Here is a 7,493-nt window from a genome sequence, read left to right as displayed (position 1 = left end):
TGTGTTCTTCCCAATTTCGGCTCTTATGAGTCATGCCACTATCAACATTCCAATACAAGTTTTTTGTGCACATTTGTTTTCATTTCTCTTGGGTATATACTTAACAGTAGAATTGCTGGATCGAATGATAACTCTATTTTTAACTTGTTTAAGGAACTGCTAGTCTGTTTTCCAAAGTGACTGCACCATTTTACATTCCCACCCACCAGCAGTGTATCAAGGATTCCAATTTCTCCACATCCTCACCAACACTTGTTGTTTTCATTTTTTTGTTTTGCTTTTATTTTTAATACTAGCTAACCTAGTGAATGTCATGTGGTATCTCATTGAGGCTTTAATTTGTATTTTCTTAATGACTCCTTATGTTGAGTACCTTTTTGTGTACTTATTGGCCATGCATCTATCTTCTTTGGAGAAGAATCTATTCAGATCCTTTGCCTATTTTTTTTTAAATTGGGTTACTTGTCTTCTATTATTGATTGTAGGAGTTCTTTAATATTCTAGATACGAATCCCTTACAAATATTGCAAGTCCCTTGCAAATATTTTCTCCCATTCTGTGGGGTGTCTTTTCACTTTCTTGATGGAGTCATCACAAGTTTTTACTTTTGATGAAGCTTAATTGGTCTATTCCCCCCCTTTGGTTGCTTGTGCTTTTGGTGTCTTATTTAAGAATCTTTTGCCAAACCCAAGGTCATGAAGATTTACTCCCTGTTTTCTTCTAAGAGTCTTATAGTTTTAACTTTTACCTTTATGCATTTCATCGTTTTGAGTGAATATTTTATACAGTGTGAGGTAAGGGTCCAACTTCTTCCTTTTGTGTGTTGCTGTCCCATTGTCTCAGTACCATCTACTGAAAAGACTGTTCTTTCCCGATTGGATTGTCTTGGCATCCTCCTCAAAATCAATTGCCTGTTGATGTGAGGGCTCATTTATAAGCTCTCAATTCTATTTTCTCAATGTTTTATGTTTGCCATCCATGCGCTTATCCAATATTTTTATTTTTATGTTAGAGTACAAATATCTACTTTTTGACCCAGGTCAGTGTCATTTCCCTTAGGCAATTAGCTCCCCTGCATCCAAACAATGGCTCCCAAACCCACCTTAACAGCTGAAGTCACCAGGTTTTGACTCAATGCCATGATTTACCCTTGGCCAGACTGGACTCTGATGAAGATCTAAATGAGAACAAGGTAGAAGATAGGATGGTAATACTTTGCAGCAGTTCATTTCCATGGAGCAGGGCAAGTGGGGCGGAGGGAGGGAGAGAGGGAGAGCAAGAGGGAGGGAAAAGGACTAGAAGGCACTGAGTAAAGGAGAAGGAAATAAAGGAAAGGGCAATGGGGAAAACATTTGAGGAAGGGAGTTTATTAAAGTTCTTATCGAGCACTTGGCTGAGTGTGCCCACAAGACAGCATCAGTACGGTGGTCAAAGTGCAGGTGTGGGCAGCAGAGAGACCCTGCTCTCTGCCAGCAGCGTTGCCTGTGCAAGTAACTTAACCCAAACCCTCTAGGACCCCATTCTCTCAATTATCTGTTGAAGAGGGTAGTAAGGAAACTGCTCTCAGAGGGAGCCAAAACAAATTCATGCATGCCCGCTCTCAGCCTAGGACCCAGCAGGGGAGGAGCAGTAACACCAGCTCAAACCCAACGAAAGTGGAAGCATCCCCAAATTGTATCATTACCAACTGCCTTAACCAGTGGCTCTCGAACTTTATGTACACTAGAATCTCCTGAAAGGCCTGTTAACAATTTACCGGCACTCATCTCTAGAGTTTCTGATTCAGCAGGTCCAGGTAGGGCTTGAGAATTTCCCTTTCTACAACGTTTCCCGGGGATGCCAATGCTGCAGATCTGAGGAACACACATTGAGAACTGCTGGTCTAAAGGCTTAAGGGTCAGGAAAACAAAATGCCACCCATTGGCGTCAACGATTCTCAAGTGAAAAGGCTATAAATAAAGATGGTGGTCCACAGTCAGTCCCAGATACAGACTCTGGGCACCATTTGAACCTCACTAGTATCATCAAAAGGAAACGTGACTTTAATTACTAGTTTCTGGAATGTAAGAAGACAGAGAAGCCCAGGCAGCATTATGAAAGCACCCTTCACTTGAAGGGCAACCCCTCATTGGATTTGAAAGGAAGAAATCTTAAGTGACATGTAGCAGCACATGTGCACAAAAAACCCCCAAGGAGTCAGGTTGTCTGTATTATAGCATCACGTTCACTGTCAATGCAAGTGTTACACTGGAGCCATCAAGAAAAGCTTCTTTAGGGGCGCCTGGGTGGCTCAGTGGGTTAGGCCACTGCCTTCGGCTCAGGTCATGATCTCAGAGTCCTGGGATCGAGCCCCGCGTCGGGCTTTCTGCTCAGCGGGGAGCCTGCTTCCTCCTCTCTCTCTGCCTGCCTCTCTGCCTGCTTGTGATCTCTCTGTCAAATAAATAAATAAAATCTTTAAAAAAAAAAAAAAAGAAAAGCTTCTTTAGCACCAAGACCTCACAACAAAGCACACTAATAAAAGAATGCTTGCCCGTGCAGGAAATGCGACGTCTGCTGCCTTCTTGGGAGGGGCTATAAATAGCTCCTTGGAGAACGTTTTTCCATAATTAGCTTTTCACTTCAAGTGAACTATGTGTAATGAATTTCATATCACTAAATGTTCTTCCTGGGCAAAGGTACATGGTAGGTTGTGTATGTGTTAGTATAGAAACAGCTATTGAAATGGCATTTAAGTAGAAGTCAAAGAATTCAAAAAAATGAGACAGAACTGGAAACCACTTTGGAAAACCAACTGAAAATGCCCATTTAGGGTCTATGTGCTCTTGCTAACAGACACACATAAACGCAGTAAATCTCCTCTTCTTAGTTGTTACATAGGACATGAGCTGAGAACAGCTAAAGACAATGACCACTTGAGTGTCACCTCAGCTGTGTTTCTGCCCTGTGCTGAAAGCATGCTCCTCGCACTTGTTGGAGACGTGCATGTCTCAACAGCTTGCCTGTGCCTTCATGAATGCCACTAGAAGCAAACACCTTACAGAGCTGACGTGATTTCTTCTACGCTATATGTGCTTTCGCTCTGATTCTACAATTGCTTTGAAATCCTCTCTCCGCTAATTGCAGGAGCTGAAAAGCCCCTCCCATCCTTTTGGCACATTTACAGCTCACCCACATTTACATCCCTGGAACCTTCCTCTCCACCCCGCCCTCCCTCCAGCTCCCAGAACCCTGTACACAAAAGACTTCTCTCTTCCATTCCAATTTTCTCCATGCTTCAGTGAAGGCCCGTATTCCTCCACATTCCACAGGCTCACCCAAGATAGCTGTTAGTTTAAGGTGGAGTGGCTTAAATACTTCCTGGGAGCCCTCACAATTTGAGCTGAGTATTGCCCCAAGAAAACAATCTGGTTCCGATGGGAAAGGCTAACACCCCCAGCCACTACATTAACCAGAAGGTTGACCAGAGGTACGAGCTTCCTCTGTTGGAGGTGTGGGGGGAACTGCACTTGTCCCACTCTCGTGGGCTAAGACAGGGAGGCTTGAATAGCACCCAAACTCTTCTTTTCCCCACAGAAGCTGGCTCTGTTTCCCAACCCATAGCCTAAAGCTGGTTTGAACATCACACATGTTTACAAAAGGACACTCCCACCTCACTATCACCAAAGTCCAAACAGTGCCCTTGGCAGTGTGCCAATATGCCAATAACACACTTACTGACCCACTGATTATTTCCTTCTATGAATTGTCAAGACTGAGAGTTGCTCTTTTGCCAACTCCAATCCTTCATCCTGGAATGCTATTCTGAACACTTGGAAGATAGCCCTGCCTCAAGATTGGGATAAAGATATCAATAACCAGGGTACAGAGAGAACGGAGACAAGAAGCACGCAGGCTTTAGTAGCACACGTGGCTTTAGCATCAGTTCCTTACCCAGCAAGAGCTCCCGGAAAGTGAATGATGCCTCCAAAAGCTTTGTGCCTGCATCGCACACGGCTGAGGGCTCCAGGGGGTGGGCGGGAGCGTGGCTTGGCAATCTTTGAGCCAGGATCAGGCCCTGCTCTGCTACGTATTTGCCAAGTGACTGAGGGCACCTTGAGCCTCCCTCAGTCAGACTCCCTATGTGTTACCTGGAAATCATAAATCATTTTTTACAGGGCCTTACGAGGACGAAATGAGGTAATGCAAGTACCTGGCATGTAAGTATTAGATGAATGTTACCATCTAGTCCTGCAAACCTGACTTGCTAAAATATATTTTTAAAAAACCTTATGCAGGGGCGCCTGGGTGGCTCAGTGGGTTAAAGCCTCTGCCTTCCGCTTGGGTCATGATCCCAGGGTCCTGGGATCGAGCCCCATATCGGGCTCTCTGCTCAGCAGGGAACCTGCTTTCCCCTCTCTCTCTGCCTGCCTCTCTGCCTACTTGTGATCTCTGTCTGTCAAATAAATAAATAAAACCTAAAAAAAAAAAAACTTATGCAGACAATGGAATGTTATTCTGTGCTGAAAAGATGTGAGCTATTGAGCCATGAAAAGACATGGAGAAAACTTAACTGCTTTTTACTAAGTGAAAGAAACCAGTCTGAGAGACTACCTACTATGTGATTATACGACATTCTGGAAAAGGCAAAACTATGGAGACAGTGAAAAGATTAGTAACTGTCAGGGGTTAGTGGGGAGAGAAGGATGAACAGGTGGAGTACAGAGGATTTTTAGGGCACTGAATCATACTCCTCTGTATGAGACCATAATGGTAGACACAAGTCATTATACCTTTGTCCAAACCCACTGAGTGTACAACCCCAAGAGTGAACCTTGATGTAAACTATGGACTTTGGGTGCTAATGATGTGCCCCTGTGGGTTCAGTGACTATAACAAATGTCCCACTCTGTTGGGAGAGGGAGTTGGGGAAAATATTCAAACTTTGTACGTTCTGATCAATTTTGTTGTAAACCTAAACCTACTCTAAAAAATTAAGGCTATTTTTTTTAAGATTCTCTTTAGAAGAGAAAGAAATAGTACCTAAAACCCAAATTTATTATTAGAGAAAATGTACACGAAGGGATTTCCTCAAAGGGCTTAACTATAAGGAAAGATTATTCTCAGGTGTCCATACTGTCAGTAGTCTTGCCACATCTTTTTGGGGGGTGTATGGGTGTGTGTCGTGTGTTTGCATGCACATATGTGTATAACATTTCCTCCTGTGGTCCCCAAAAGCAGTGCAATTAACTGGTGGGAACTGGCTGAGGCTTTGGGGCTTTGTCACCTCCAGACTGTTCCAGCCCACATTTCCTCCCTGGGTCCTCCTCCACACCAGCGTTATAAGGAAATCTTACTTCATTCTTGGGTTTGCCAACCACATGATCTAATAGGTACAGGTGCCAAGTCTTGACCTTACCAGGCGGGCTGCACAAGGCCTTGATTGTCTGCAGGTAGCATCCTTGGGGCCCACAGGAGAGCCTGCTGCAGGAACGAGTCACCACCCTGCACTTTCACCCTGCAAAGCTTCTGCAGAACCAAAGTGTTCAAATTCTCACCTTGATTATTTCAATCACAAGGTGGACATTCTTTTTTTTTTTTAAAGATTTTATTTATTTATTTGACAGACAGAAATCACAAGTAGGCAGAGAGGCAGGCGCGGGCCGGGGGAGGGGGGGAAGCAGGCTCCCTGCTGAGCAGGAAGCCCGATGCGGGGCTCCATCCCAGGACTCTGAGATCATGACCTGAGCCAAAGGCAGAGGCTTAACCCACTGAGCCACCCAGGTGTCCCACAAGGTGGACATTCTTGAATCTTCCTTCTATAAGTGCCCAGAAGCCCTGGCCTCTAAGTCATTCAGTCTCTGGTTACTAGGCTCTGAGGTCTCTTCTTCGTCTTCATAGTGACCCCACTTGCCCTTCTGTCTCCATTGCAGCACTGCTCTTCCCTAACATGACGTTACCCTACCTAACGATGCCTGGTATTGTGTTTTGTTTTTCTTCTTCATTGGAAAGTGAAAACTGCTACTCAGAGTTCAGAATCCATAAAGGGGTTTCTGGACACTCATTTTAAAAAGGAAAAGGGGCGCCTGGGTGGCTCAGTGGGTTAAAGCCTCTGCCTTCGGCTCAGGTCATGATTCCAGGGTCCTGGGATGGAGCCCCACATCAGGCTCTCTGCTCAGCAGGGAGCCTGCTTCCCCATCTCTCTCTGCCTACTTGTGATCTCTGTCAAATAAATAAAATCTTAAAAAAAAAAAACAACAACACAGGGGCACCTTGGTGGCTCAGTGGGTTAAAGCCTCTGCCTTCGGCTCAGGTCATGGTCTCAGGGTCCTGGGATCAAGCCCTGCATCAGCCTCTCTGCACAGCGGGGAGCCTGTTTCCCCCTCTCTCTCTGCCTGCCTCTCTGCCTACTTGTGATCTCTGTCTGTCAAATAAATAAATAAATCTTTAAAAAACACACACACACACACACATTGTATTAAAAAGAAAAAAAGGCCTGGGACGCCTGGGTGGCTCAGTTGGTTAGGCCGCTGCCTTCGGCTCAGGTCCTGATCCCTGGGTCCTGGGATCAAGTCCTGCATCGGGCTCCTTGCTGAGCAAGGAGCCTTCTTCTCTCTCTGCCTATGCCTGCCTCTCTGCCTATTTGTGTTGTCTCTCTCTCTCTGACAAATAAATAAATAAATAAATAAAATCTTTAAAAAAATAAAGAAAAATAAAAAGATAAAAGGCCCTCTATCTTATGATCATTCAGAAAAACTGTGATGATGTCATCTGGCAAAGATCCCTGGCCTTGTTGTCTACCCTAAAGTTCTGTTTCATTTACTGACTGTGCATACGTAACGTGGGTCCCAAGCCTTGAGCTAGTACTGTAATTAATGGAATAGTCCACACATTCTTGCCTGTATGTAGCAGCAGCACATATGGACACCTATAGTGTATGTATTTTGAGAATTTAATTGGGTAAATGTTTTAAATTAGGATAGGCCACAGATTCAGCTTTTATGATGGGAAAGAACCTTCCAGTTAGATTGCAAAAACTGAATTGTTTCACTGATCTTCAAAGATTGATATAATTGCAATGACTCCTCCATCAATTTTGATTCTTTGAAAAATATCTGAGGTTCCTGGATACTCTGTTGCAGCATTCAATGAGTAAACCCATGTTCTTTTAAAAGACTAACTACATGAGACTTGAGAATTTCCCCAAACTGGCAATGTAATTTTGAAATGGTTCTTTTGCTCCATGCTGCCCATTTTGAGTAATGCGTAGATTATGATCTATTTTGACTTTATTATCTAGTTGGTAAAAAAAAAAATCCTAGCGTCAATATCACCTCCTCCAAGAAGCCCACCCTGATTCCTTCCTTTGAACTCACATGTCATTTTGTTTTCTGCCACTAGCCCTATTTGGCCTCATCTTTATCTTGTCTTTACCCTGTAAATCCTTCTTGTATAGAAATTGCTGATCCCTCAGAGGCCAAGCCCAGCCTGACTCATGGAAGGTGTCAACAAATGCC

Source organism: Enhydra lutris, unplaced genomic scaffold, assembly GCF_002288905.1.
Source record: "Enhydra lutris kenyoni isolate GAN:26980312 unplaced genomic scaffold, ASM228890v2 scaffoldscaffold44, whole genome shotgun sequence".
Taxonomy (NCBI): Eukaryota; Metazoa; Chordata; class Mammalia; order Carnivora; family Mustelidae; genus Enhydra; species Enhydra lutris.
Note: the sequence above shows the minus strand (reverse complement) of the source record.